At 42.5% G+C, this 14821-nt stretch overlaps 1 pseudogene; it reads right to left on the bottom strand.

The window, feature by feature from the left end:
• Positions 1-435: 435 nt before the first annotated feature.
• Positions 436-14821, bottom strand: part of LOC138510668 (vomeronasal type-2 receptor 26-like) — a 54226-nt pseudogene continuing 39840 nt past the window's right edge.

Consider the following 14821-nt stretch of genomic DNA (forward strand, 5'->3'; position numbering starts at 1 on the left):
AGTTTATTTTTGTTTATTTATAACATTTCTTGCCAAAAAACACACACTGTTTTTCTCTTATAATATCATTTTTTTCTTTGAAATTGTTATTCCCATATCCATCTCAAGGATCTATTTCTTCTGTGATCACCAAGTTATGCTTATATTTATGTTAGCTTTGCTGAAGCAGTGTGTTTCTGATAGTAGGTACAAACACTACTAACTATGAGCCCCCACTTTCCAGTCACCTACCCCATACAGGCAATGCATCCTCAGTGTGATGGCAACATTCCTGCAGTAGCCACGCAATGATGAAGGGTGTCTCCAAATGCCAGACCATTCCACACCTTGGGGGGTGACTCTGTCGTCATTGGTCTCATTCTACCTTGAATCAGTCATGTACAAAATATATTTAGACATGGAACGCTGAATCTGCTAACAACATTCGCTTTGTTTCTATAAATCTCTCCTAAATGCTAAACCTTTTTGTTGGTTTAAATTGGGCTTGAGCAGAATGATGTAAGATTTGGGTATGAATATATAGCCTAGCAGCCCAGCACTGGAAGCCAAGATGGCAAATATCTCCACGGCCACCATGTACCTGCCCTTAGTGCTGAGGTAGGCTGGGATGAAGGAGACCCAGACACTGCAGAACACCAGCATGCTGAATGTGATGAGCTTGGCCTCGTTGAATCTATCAGGCAAGTCTCTGGCTAAGAAAGCCACCATGAAGCTGGCAAAGGCTAACAGGCCCATGTAGCCAATCATAGCATAGAATGCAGTGATGGAGCCTGTGTCACACTGCAAGATTATATTCCCAATTTCAGACTGCATGTCAGTCTAAGGGTGAGGTGGAGAGATGAGCATCCAACAGAGACAAATTACCACTTGCCCCAATGTGCACACAATGACCATAGAAGCAGACAACCGAGATCCAAGCACTTTGCTGGTTCTACCACCAGGCTTTATAGCAATAAACGCAATGACAACAGTGATAGTTTTTGCTAATATACAAGACACAGCAACAGTAAAAATAATCCCAAATGCCGCTTGCTGGATCAGACACGTTAATGTTTCAGGGTGTCCAATGAACAAGAGGGAGCAGAGAAATCCTAATATTAGGGCCACAAGGAGTGTGTAGCTGAGATTCTGGTTATTGGCCTTCACTATAGGTGTGTCACGATGTTGTAGGAAGATTCCAAGTACACCAGCTGTAGTAATGGAAAAAACAATGGCCACAATGGCCAAACTCATCCCGAGAGAATCACTATATGAAAGGAAAACTTTGCTTTTCTGGTTGCAGCTGTCCTTTTTAACATTGGGCCACTGGTCTTCTGGGCACTTCAGGCAGTTTTCCAGATCTATAAATAAAGACAAATATTAAAAACACAAAAGAAAAGAAGATCAAGGAGAAAGTCATGAAACACACAGAAACAAACCAGAAGGAAACAACACCACCACGTCATTCATCACCAAACACTGGCACAAACAAAAGCACCATCAACATCGACTAAGTGACGACCACAAAGAAGACAGCAACCCAATTCGGAACTGTGACAGAACTCCTCAACGAAGAATCAGCCCCCACAGACACAAACATGCAATCAAGCAGTAATAATGAACAACACCAGAATGGCCATCAAAAGAATCAGACAAAGACCAAGCAGACCGCAAAAATCACAAAGATGCACTGTAACCTAGTCAACGCCAGATCTATGTCCAAACACACAACAGAAATCTACAATCTGCTATGCGATGGACAGATAGACATCCTATTCATCACTGAAACCGGTTCCATGTCTTAATATGCCTGCAAAAATATTGCGATACAAAAATATAGCCATATTTTTGTGGCAATATTGTCCCATGGCCCCTATAGGGGACACCCCGCAACTCCCGCATTATTTTAAAATGTACAGCGGACACCCCCACAACCCCTGCTCCCACAAAATCTCCTCCCCAAAAATATCACCTATAGCGAGACAAACGGCCATATTTTTGGTGGGGTTATTTTTGTAGAGATACCCTGAAACCTGGCTAAACTACAAGCTCATAATGCACTACTGCATAACCTACAGGACCCACAGTGGCAAACAAGGGCCACCTAAAAATAACAGCCCACACATTAAACAGCACAAACTGTGAATCACTCATCATACACTTAACGTTAGACCCTTAAACCAATGTAAGCTCCAGACTCGATTACAGGCCGCCAACCTATGAACCAACATTCGTAGACACCTTCGTAGAAGCTGTCAACAAAATGGGCATTAATCATGACAACCTGATAATTCTTGCAGACTTCAACATCTGATTCGAAGGAGTGAACATCAACTCAGCCAAACCATTAACCAATCAACTAGCGACAATGTATCAAAGACAAATGGTGAAAGGAGCAACATACACAGAAGGCCACGCACTAGATGGAACCTTCAGCAACAAAAACCTGGTCACAACTCCATCCCCAATGAAAATCCTCTGGACCGACCACCTCATTATACCCTTTGTGATCCAACCACCAACAAAGATTGATTGATTGACTGTTTATTTATTATGCGCTTATACACAAGTGTTTCAAAGCGTAACCATGCATGGGAGGGGAAGACATAGCGAAGACAAGACACAAAACAATCTTACTAGGCATGGTCCATTCAGATTATGCAGGTGAACAGAAAAGAATTGCGTGGGGAAGGCAGTAAGGACAAGTGTGCCCATTCCCATCAGAACATGGGTTAAGTGCAGAGAGCTACCACTCTCATAGGTCGAAACAGAAATGCAGTAGTGCTACGGTAAGTGCAAGGCCCGGGTGGAGGAAACTTGGGACCTGAGAGATTCTCAGGTACACCAGACAGCCATTCAGCAAAACTGAGCAGAAGTAGAGGAGAGAGAGCAAGAGAGCATAAAAGAAGGTTAGCAAGGGAGGGGGAGAGAGAAGGAGGAGGCAAAGTGGAAAGTCTTGAGGAGTTTCCAGAATTTAAGGCAATGCAGTTAATGATGGAGAGAGGCAGGGAAGCTGATCCAGATGGAGGCACCTACAGAGGATAAAGCTCTCCCCCCAAGTCTTTGCATGGAGAAGCGACTCACCCACAGAGAATTGGAGGAAGCTGAGCAGAGGGCTCGGAAGATGAGATACCTAAGATTGTCCATAATAACCCCCCCAACTCAGAAAATAAATTGGAGAAACACCAACAGTATAGGCCTAAACGCAAAATTGGAAGAGGCAAAACCATCACTCATCAACCTAAACGTAAACAGCATAGAAGAAAGAACAGATGAAACTCGTAAAATGAATCACGAAAACAATAGATAACATCGCACCAGAAAAAACATTCTACCCATCACGAAAAAAAAAGAATGGTTAGATTGTTCATGCGCCATCTCAAAGCACTGAAAAAAACAAACAGGAAACTAGAAAAAGAATGGGGAAAAACCTTTAATCAACATAAAAGACCAAACTGCATACCGAGGACAGAATAGACTATACAAAGCTGAAATGCTCAACGCCGAAAAGATATACTACATTGAACAGATCGCAAAAGTAGAAATTTTCAAGATCATAAATGAAATGAGAAACCCATCTATGTGCAACATTACCCTGATCCCTAGACAAAAACTATGCAACAACCTCACTGACCACTTTAAGAACACAATTACTTACATTCAACTAATCATACAAAGCAAGCAAATAAAGTTCCACAAACCACCTCAACCAGCCAACATCAGAACCAACGACCAGACTAAACCTTTTCCTATCAATCTCAACAGATAATTTCAGCAACTTGGTGAGCAAGATCCCTGCCCACCAGAATTCTACAAAAACATCCTCACCCAGCGAACACAATTAGAATACTACCTCAACCTCTTCCATGTGTCACTGGAAATAGGATAAGTGCCAAAAGCCTTCAAATCAGTCTACATCAAACCACTCCTCAAAGATACTGCCGGAAATGTGGCAGACCTTAACAACTACGACCAATTTCAAATATACCGTACCCTGGAAAGCTGCTAGAAAGGTACGTCTAAGAGGAAATGTTGGAACAGGTGAAAAACAAACAACTGCTGGATCAGGCACAAGTAGGCTTCATACCCATGAGACGAACAGAAATTGTGCAACTATCTTTCTGGGAAGACGTAAAGACCAATGCAGGCTCCAACACTAACTGCATTAATACAACTCAATCTCTCAGCAGCCTTCAACACAGTCAACCATGAGAATCATCAAAAGACTAGAAAATATTGGGATTGGCAACCCAGCTCTCCCTGTTCAAAATCCTTCCTGACAGAAAGAACAGAAACAATCTGGCTAGAGCCATTCAAATCAGCAGCCCAGAAAACCACTTCTGTAGTCCCACAGGGCTCATTGCTTTCACTGCTACTCTTTAACATCTACATGACTCCACTAATCAATGCCAATGAAGAGCAAAACCCAAGACTAACCAACTGCCACATTGAAATAAACCAATGGATGAGCGCCAACAGCCTTAAACTCAACCCAGTCAAAAAGCCAAATTATAATTATACTCAACGACCTGGCAAATAAGCAGCACATTCCATGGTCTGCCGAACTGGGCGATTTGCCAGAACCATTGAAGGTGGTCTAAAATCTTGGAATCATAATGGAAAATGAGCTAACGTTAGAACCACAAGTAAATGCAGTAGTGAAGAAATGTTTCCTCCACCTACACATGATAAAGAAAATACTTGATTGATTGATTGACTGTGTATTTATTATGTGCTTATACACAAGTGTTTCAAAGTGCAACCATGCATGGGAGGGGAAGACATAAGGAAGACAAGACACAATATCTTTCTAGGCAAGCAACATTCAGATCATGCAGGTGCACAGAGAAGGAAGTGCTTCACACACTAACACGCTCGCCATCATCTCTCTTATCATGTCAAGAATAGACTACGGCAACAGCATCTATATTAGAATGCCAGAATACCTGTTGAGGTACAACTAATAAAGAACACAGCTGTAACACTACTCCTTAAACTCAGACTAAGAGACCACATTAAACCAGCCCCGAGAATGTTGCATTGGCTGCCAGTCAAAAAACAAATCTCCTTTAAAATGATCTGCATAACACATAGAGCGATACACAGCCAAGGAATGTAATGCATACAGGAGAAAATCACCATCTACGAATCAACACGAAGACTAAAAATATTGGTGATCAGCATTTTCCTGCATATCAGTGAAACTCTGGAACTAGCTCCTGAAGGAAAGATCAACAACAGAGAATCACCCCAAGTTCAGGCAACTATGAAAATGATGGCTCTTTAACACTCTGAGTTGAAGAAAACAGTGAAGCGACAAACATCCACCCACCACAATCCAAGAGAACTCGAGAGAATGGACTATTCAAATGTCAAAGCCCTGTATCACTTCCTGGTTCACTGTGGGTTGTGCTTGGCTGGTAGGGAGAGGAACCGGACTGATCCACAATATGAAAGATCAGAAGGGGTTTTGCTGCAGGCATTTAGGGCACTTTGCTCATGTATTTTTCACAATGGATTCCCTCCTCTGTCTTTTTTATTGTGCCTGTTTTGTGGAGTTACTTAAAAGTTTACTCCCATTTTTCAGAAACCATTTGTGATTGATCATTTGTTTAGTCCTTTTTCCTTTGCTTTCCTCTTTCTAGTAAAGCTTTTATCTTTTCTAGAACACCTTTATGACACTCCCTTAATGATTTGTCTAAACTATTTCCGTTAATCTTACTCCTTCCAGTGAAGAAAGGAAAACAAGAAATATGAAATGTTTTTCTGGCAACGCTTGTGAAAACATTTGCAATACATTTCTGGTGTGTTTTAAACCCTTTCCCTAGTGCAGGGAATGAGTGTTTTGTCAAATGGGTCTAATAGGTTATTTCATGTAATTTATGCTTCTAAGTTAGGTAAGAAAATTGAAATGTAGACATGCTGAGCTTCATCAATGCTTGGCTCCTTGGGGCAGAATGTGCATATTCCCAGGGCTGGCCCCTTGATTTTGCCATGTCTTAGCATCCACTTAGACCATTTGCTGTTAGTGGTGTTTGTGGATGAGGTTGGACAAAGGGGCGTAGAATCCATTCAAGGGGGAAGAGAATGTTTCAGAAGTAGATAGCAGAACAAAGTAAAGTTTGGAGACACATGTTTTTCTGTTGATGCAAACTCAATTCAGAGTTTATCTGGGTTAATTGTATTTGTCAGGAAGATGGTTTGGTGATCATCCATAGCTTGCTACGAATGAAGATGGAGTGAAGAGAAAGGACAACCCAAACAATGACAAACTTCATCTTGTAAGATGGTAAACATGCTGAATCAGAACAGGGTGGCATTGTGCTGACCTTACCAGGGGGCATACATTTTTATGATTAATTGCAGAGTAGGGCAGATTATTTAGAAGGATGAGGCATCATTCAAGAATGGTACTCAGATACTTTCATTGATTGAGGCCTTAAATCGGTCTTAAAAATAGTCGAGATAGGGATGCTAATTGTTTTAAGATTGTATAAGTGTAAAGAAGGAGATTTTCTAGCTCAAGTAATTCCTTCGTCAACTGAACCCAGGATATTATCTGATAACGTATTGAACGTGTTATACAGCTGTACCAAGGACAACCTTTCAACACAGTGCAACAACATTAAAACACATCTACATCCCCCTGTCCTTCCCAAAGATCTACGCGACTAGGACACAACCCGTCCCTCCCTCGAGCCCCTGCAAGACATATCACTGATCTCTTCTCCAAGGTCAACAAATCTGATAATTTGCAATCTCCCCACACAACCGCTATGGACACTTGATCCGCCCACTTAATGCTCGCGAAGACAAGATGGTGAAGAAAATAATGCAAGACTCGTCATTGCCATTCATCAGAAGGGACCACAGCTCTTCCTCCCCTAATGTGTTCCTAATTCTGTCAGCCTTCAAGGCAGTCGATCTCAGTTCGCTCAAGGCGTCACACTTCATCAGTAAGTGTCTAACCATTTCTAGACAAGAATCTCCACATAAACTGCAAAATCATTAGTTTTGCAAGATGTTCGTCCAAGCTCCAAAAATAGCAAAGATTTTAACTGCATTAATTTTTAGCCTCAAGTAATCCCAGACCACAGAGCTTCCCGCAAAATGCTGTAGGTAGCCAGGTGGGCACTCTCTGTACATAATGCATTCAAGGAACTGCAAGCAGTTTTTCTTAGTCTGTAGTTCCCTGGTTTGCAGCTCACAGTAAAATATGACAACCCTCTTTCTCATCTCAGATTGCTAACTTTGAAATTAAAGCTTCAAAGGATTCACCAAAGCCATAGAATGTCAGCTAACAGAGTCAGAGATGACATTAGTCAAATTGCTGTGGGGCATATAAGGGCCCTTGGTCTGTGCGGCTTCAAAAATAAGATGGTTTAAATCACCAATTTGAGCGTTGGCCAATTTCCAGTGGATGTGAAGGTTAGAGAGCTGAGCTCTCACCACACACAGAATCATACCCATTTCTAAGTAAATCGTTTCGGCCGGTGTACGTGTCAGATTAACATCTTCAGCAGTACAACCTCCAGTTTAGACAGTTCAGTGATCTTAGTGGTAGCCCAGCTTCCACTCTGTACATGAAAATAGGCAGGAGATTTGCAAGTATAATTGTACCAGAATACCCACAGAGTAACACACGCCCTTACAAGCCAATGTCTTCATGTGCCTGATAACCTGCGTACCATTCAATATAAGATGTTCCATATGGCAGGAGCTGGATAAATTACGGTTGAATAGAATGCTGATATTTATATGCATGAACAACCTCCAACAGACTCCCATCCAGACTGCATCCCGTTTGTTAGATTTTGCAATGACGGGGACCAAAGAAGACTATAACCTTGGTCTTATTGATGTTAATAATGAAGGAGATGGCATCCAAAAAGGTCTTCAGACATTTAAGGAGGCTTGCAGGCCAGCTGGAGTGCGCTCCAGCAACACTATATCATCTGGGTACCCCATCCACAACAGTGGGCAGGTACCCAGCTTTGGCGCAAACAAGGTAGGATTGCTCAATGCCGTTCCCATGTCAGCTAGATACAGGTTAAAAAGGAGGGATGCCACGTTGCATCCCTGCTTTAATCCCTGATAAGTGGGGATCCAAATTGACGACTTCCCAGTCTGGTCCAGCCGAATCTTGACACGGATGCCCTCATGGAGAGCGATAATCATAGAGAGCAAGCCGGCAGGGATATTCCAGTCTGATAGTTTTTTCCAAAGCTGATCCCTGTTCACAGAGCCAAAGGATGCACTACAATGGATGTATGCCAAGTAGACTGACCTTCCACAAATGCCCCATGCCTGTTGGATGACTGCTTCAGTGCAAGGCAGATCGTTGTAGTACTTAATCCCCTCTCGAAGCCTGTTTGTTTTAAGGGGAAAGGTTAGCACCTTCTGCCCAGTTCCATAGCTCACTTAACAGTAAGCGAGAGAAGATATTGGACGCGCCATCTAGGATCTCGAGCAGGCGATAATTACACAGCTCTGCATGGCTGCCCTCCAGATAGGGACGATAATGCTGTCATGCCATGAAGTTGGAATGAGTTGGCATTCTTCAATCCAATGGAAGAGCCAGTCAAGTGCAGCAGCCCAGTGAACGGCATCCTTTTTAATCAGCTGCAAATGCCATTTGGGACTGGTGCTCTGGAGGAATTGCTTCCTGTGATCAGTTTCAGGATGTCAAGAGGACCCTTGCTGTAGTGCCATTTAGCCCGTTGGATATGTGGTATAGGTAAAGCATTCCATCCATTTCCAAGGGTTTGAGTGAGGAATGCAATCCATACCGGTTCCGGTACACCATGATGTCATGTGGTGCTGGGCTATGGCCCTCTCCAGCCCTCAACAACTGTTGGGCTTCTTTCTCTAGCACCAGCCTGACCAGAGATCACCAATAGTCACATTGTAGGTGGTATCTATGGCATATCAGCCTTTTTCGATAGTTACTCTTTGCAGAGTTAATGCGTGATGCAAGTAGAACTCGATCCAAAGATGATCATGTTAGTTCACGCAGAGTAACCCAGAGGTTCCTTCTCCTCTTAACAATGAGCTGATCAACGAGATGTCTATGAGTGGGTCTTGTGGTTTGACGTGCTCTGGTGTTTCTCCAGGAGAAAGTCCCTGCAATATGAATGCTACAATATCCCCAAATTCTTTAATAGCAGACTCTGGTGAATTAGGGGAGTTATTAGCCACTCGTTTATTGCAGTGCTCAATTAAAGATACCAAGGCAACCTGCTTGTTAGCCAAAACCTCCTCTAGGCGTCGGTCATTCCAAGAGATACGGTTCAGTGCAGCACTGACACCCATTACCTCTGTGGAAGTGGTAAGCAAAGGTGGCAGTAATACATTCTGGCCACGGACAAGGGGCAAATGGTCACTAGCGAGCCTGTGTATTATGGTAATATCCATGATCAATGTAGCAGTATTGGTCATAAACGCATAGTCCAAGATGTTACAGAACCTGGGACCAGTGTGCATAAACTGGGGGGGAGAGTCCGAAGAGAATGAACCATTAATCATCGTAAATCTGGCAGAATAGAGGACACCTACCCACTTCAAACCCAATTACAGTGCTTTAAGAGCCAATCACCAACCTCTGACAGGGGGCTGAGGAACACTCCCGCTCCTGGAATTGAAGGGTTTTGGGGATTTTAGAGTTGAAATCTCCACAAATGATACACGTAAGACATCCAAATTGGTCATCAATCAAGGTCTCTACTTCTGCTAAAACTGTCCTGTGGGCAAAGTAACTACAAAACTGGAGTCGATAGGTGTACGCCTCCTATCTATACCTCAGTATTTCAACACATATGTGACAGAAGGCTATTTTATTTACAAAGTTATTCCTAACACTAAGTCCCTAATGAAAAAACTAATTAGCCCTATGTGTAGACAATCTAGTGCCCATGGGTACTAGGCCCTAGTGCGTGCTGATGTGCTGACTGCAAGGGGATGTCGAGATCCTGACCCTATCCTCTCTAAGCCACTTTCCTATTGGCTAAAAATGAGTGCACAGAGTTGGGGGTCGATATCTGTGTTTTAATGTTTTCGCCTCCCAGCCGTGTGTCTTATCAACGCTAAGAACAAAAACACAAGGTTTTATAAAAAAAGACTTCTATGACATTCTGGTCACATAGAACTCTGTTAAAAGGCTCTTTCACTCTGTACAGTACTAAGACCGTAGAGACCAACTAGAGTTATGATAATTTAAATTTCTTTTTAAAAGCCCTTTACTTAGTATCTAGGGGTATTGGAGTCTGGATTATCAACCCGATACTGCTCTAACAACAGTCAACCGGTTTCAGCGGGATTCGCAAGTTGCCGCTTTCTTCAGGACAAATATTAATGAATTAAATATTCTCTTTGATATTCTTCAGTACTAAGAAGAATGCCCTACAGGACAAACAACAAAAAGAGACAAGGTGGACTATCATCAGTCTCCGAGTACTTCTAAAACCTACTAGACAGATATTTAATTTGCCTCCCTGAACAGTGAGGCACAGTGAGGCAAAGTGAGGCACATCTTACCTCTTGTATCAACACTTGTAGTTGTATCTGCTCTATATTGGAACTCAGCTATAAGTATCCTGATTCTTCCTGTGAGATGGTCTGTGTCTCTCCAGCATTGATTCCTAAAATGGAGAACAGGACGCTTCAGGGCATGTTATGTGGATCAGAGTGCGCTTTTCACTATGTCTCCCAGCCCATTTTGTGCTCATCTCCATTCTATACAGGTTGATTTTCAACGCCTATGCCTCTATGTTTTACCACATCAGATTCTCTGTGCGGTTCCGGTCACTCTGCATGTGTAATCTCACAGCTGGAGAATTGCTCCTCAGTTTATTCCTAAACAATCGCTCAATGTAACTTCAGGCTCACTTTCCATTCCCTTTCTGGTCATTACTCATACGGTGGACCCACCCGAATCGACAACAAGGGGGGGGGGGTTTGGAAGGCTGGTAAATGTCGCCACTTACCTTATTTACTTTTTGGTGCTGTCGCTTTCGTCCGTGCTTGTATTACACGCCATTCTGTGTTTCTGTTTGTCGGTTGTAGCCGCGTATTGATCACATGATCGCTCGCGAACTACAAAAGAAACTCAAAGTGACTAGGGAGATGTAGTTTTCTCTCTCGTCCGCGCTTAAGTACCGCTACGTTTGTTCGGAAGCGGCATCGCGGTCATGTGAGCGCAGGCACCAATCGCTCGCGAGTTGTAACACAGCAACCTCAGCGGCAGTTGGGAAATGTAGTTTTATTCCCTTTGTCTACGTCTAATTTCCGTAATGTTTATTATTGGAAAAACAACATGGTCAAGTGATGGCGTGCATTTCAGTCACTGAGGGAAACTAGGGGATATAGTTAGTCTGAGGTCTGGGTTAGCAGGGATATTTTCTTGGATCATGTGACGGAATGTTGTTATATCTTCCGCGATATTATTGGAGAGACGGCACGGTTACATGATTGCGTACAGTCCGGTCCCAGCGGGACCTGGGAAATGTAGTGTACCCATTATTTCTTATTTTGAGCTAACAGGGCTATAGACATCGATCATGTGTCATCACCTGTGCTGATGTACATAGTTGTATCATTATTATGTAAAAACAAAGAGGTGATGGCTGGAAGGTTTAGACTGAATCTTAACCACTGGCATTGCTCAGGGCAACCCTCCAGACCATCGTTCTTCGCCTGCCAAGCCATTACAGAAGGGGAAAGACCATATGCAAATCAGGCTTGGTCCCACCACAAAAGGGGAAGTCCAGCCCGACTGCTAGGTCACATCCCTTCTGCACGAGACCACAAGCATCCCCAAACATGTTTCACCCTTGTTGGGGCTCATCAGTGAGGAGTATTTGTATCAAACAGCACATATATTGTTATTTTAAATGCAACTCGCCCTGGTCGTACATGGCCATAAAGGTTTAATCATGACAACTGTTGACACGGCATCCTAGCCCTTGGGAATCACTAAATATATTCCGAAGCAGTAACCTAGGAATAGTAAAAGGAAAAATGGAAATACTTATTCATGCTGATTCTGATCTTTCATAGGACTGCCAAAGCTTGCCAGCAAATTTCTTCATTAAGGCCTGTGACATGGGTCCGGGTCCTATAGATCCATTGTTGTTCTCTTCTCAAAGGAAGGGCTGCTATATTCCCACCTCTTTTAGGTATTCTGACCCTTTCTAGTATGGTCCAACTCAGGTCATTCTTAGTGTGATTCATTTCGATGTAATGTTCAACCAATGGGGCAGTCCTCTTGTTGTTCCTTATATTGGATCTATGTTCACTGATACGTATCTTGACTGCTCTTGTCGTCCTTCCAATGTAGGTTTTCTTGCATGGACATTGAATCAAGTATACCACATTGTTGGTATTACAGTTCGTAAATTGCCTCTGCTCCCAGGGGTATTTCCAGCCTATATCTACAGTCATTGTACGTTGAGTGAATCTACATGCAGTACAGTTTCCACATGGAGTGTGGCCCACAGGTCTAGGTGTGTTCCACAATGTTGTTGTGTCAGTAACAGTAGTTATTTTTTTATAAGTGTGCACTCCTTCTTATCGCAAATAGTGGCTCAGTAAGTTGATTTTCATCAATATTTAGAAGGTGCCATGCTTTTCGGATCTCTTTTTTCAAGCGGTTGATAACTGGGGAGTGGCTGAATACTGCTGTAATAGAATTATCGTCTCTCTTCCTTCTGCCATGTTGGTTGAGGGTTATTTCCCTTGGTATATTTCTCGCCCTCTTTTTGGCTTGTTTTATTATTTTATGTGGATAATTTCTCTCTTTAAGATTCTTGGAGAGTCTTTCCGCTTGTTGATCGTATTCAGTTCGTGTAGTACAGTTCCTCCTAAACCAGAGAAATTGACTAAAGGGTAGATTTTCTTTTAGTGATCTCTGGTGGAAGCTGGCATAATCCAATAATGAATTTCTATCCGTAGGTTTCTGGAACACAGTAGTCTCAAAAGTCTGGCCTCTCCTTGTGATTTTCAGATCAAGGAACGTGGCCTCCGTTTTACTGGCCTCATATGTAACTTTGAGAAAAGGGTTTAAACCATTGATCCACTCTATAAATTGTGTAAGAGTTCCGACGTCTCCATTGAACAGTAAGAAAATATCGTCAATATAGCGTCGCCAACTCACTATGTTACTGACAAACGGGTTGGTTGCAGGGTATATGTGTTTTTCTTCGAAGTCTGCAACATATAAGTTTGCTAAAGTCAGTGCAAACATCGCACCCATAGCTGTTCCGGCTATTTGCTCATAATAGTTTTCTCCATTTAGGAAATAGTTCTTGGTCAGAGCTATTTCTGCTAATTGCATTATCAATGGGACGGGCGTATTGATAGTTTTTGTTGTTAGACTTTTTCGATGACTTTCAAGGTTTCTCGTTGGGGAATCTTGGAGTAAAGTGACTCTATGTCCATGGTCACAATATATATATCTTCACTCTCAAGTGTCGGGTTATTCAAGTACGTCAAGATAGATGTTGTATCTTTTGTGTAGGAACGCATTTTGCTCACTTCTTTCCTTAAGAAAAAGTCGGTAAACTGAGACAGTGGTTCTAGAATAGAGCCAATTCCAGACACAATCGGGCATCCGGGTGTAGGGAGGACACCCTTGTGTATTTTAGGTAGTGCGTAGAAGGCAGGTCGCCTAGGGTGTTTTGGGCTTAGGAACGCTGCTTCTTTGTTACTTATATACCCTTCTGCCTCTGCTTCTTTGATAATAGGACTGATCATGTTTCTGAGGTGTTGTGTTGGATCGCCCCCAAGTCTTTGATATGTCGTGCAATCTTCTATAAGGGTATTTACCATTTCGTCATAATCAGTCTTATTCATGATGACGATGGCTCCCCCTTTATCTGCTGGTTTTATGACTATATCGTCATTTGTCTGTAGTTCTTTTAGAGCTGTCTTTTCCATTTTGGTCATATTCTGGAAAGTGCCCGAGTTATTCTCTGCTTCAATTTCTTCAAGCTTCTTTAGGATCAATTTTTCAAAAGTTTGAGATTCAACAGTTATTGCATGTGGTGGCGGGTAGTATGTGGATTTGTTGTGCAATCCTGTTACATCTACAGGTCCTGTGTGGTTATTTTTGGCAAAGAATTGTTTAAGACGTATCTTTCTCATTAACTGAGTGATCTCAATTCTCGTCTGGAAGGGGCCATGAGCGGATGTAGGTACAAACGAAAGCCCTTTTTGCAGAACTTGCAGATGTATGTTTGAAAGACTGCAGGTAGAAAGATTAACTACCAAAGATTCCTTTTCGGGTTTCTCATTTGTTGTTCGTATTTCTAAGGGTTGTATTGTGGGTAGGCGTTCTGCTGGTACCACCCTCTCCCTCTGTTCCTGGTAATTATGGGTGATTGATCCTGCCACCATCCTCTGGCCTTTCCTTGGCCTCTTAGGGCCTGAAAACCCTGAGTTTTACCGCCTCTATTCTGTTGTTGGTCCTCAAACTGAACGTTACCATTTGCTCTGTCTGTGTCTTCATCCGAGCTTCCACTAGAGAAATTCCAATTACCAGGTCTTGGTCTATTCCTTTGTCGATTGGTCTGCCTCTCATGGGTCCTGCATACGGCATAGTAGTATTTTTCTCTTGTTCTTCATAATACGAATCTGTTGTATATGGATACTTTTTTTGTGAGAAAATGCTGCAATATCTTTTTTGAGTTTAGTTACCTTTTTGTTTAAATGTAGTTCTTTAAAATCTTTAATCATTGCGTCTAAGGTAGCCATGCTTTTAAGGTAGTCACCTACAATCATTTTTGTTGTTATTGCATCCTGTTTGGCAATTATTTCATTCATCAACCTCTCTGATACAGTTCTGGCC

The sequence above is a fragment of the Ambystoma mexicanum genome, chromosome 6p (assembly GCF_040938575.1).
Source record: "Ambystoma mexicanum isolate Mex_15411 chromosome 6p, UKY_AmexF1_1, whole genome shotgun sequence".
In the NCBI taxonomy this organism is placed as follows: Eukaryota; Metazoa; Chordata; class Amphibia; order Caudata; family Ambystomatidae; genus Ambystoma; species Ambystoma mexicanum.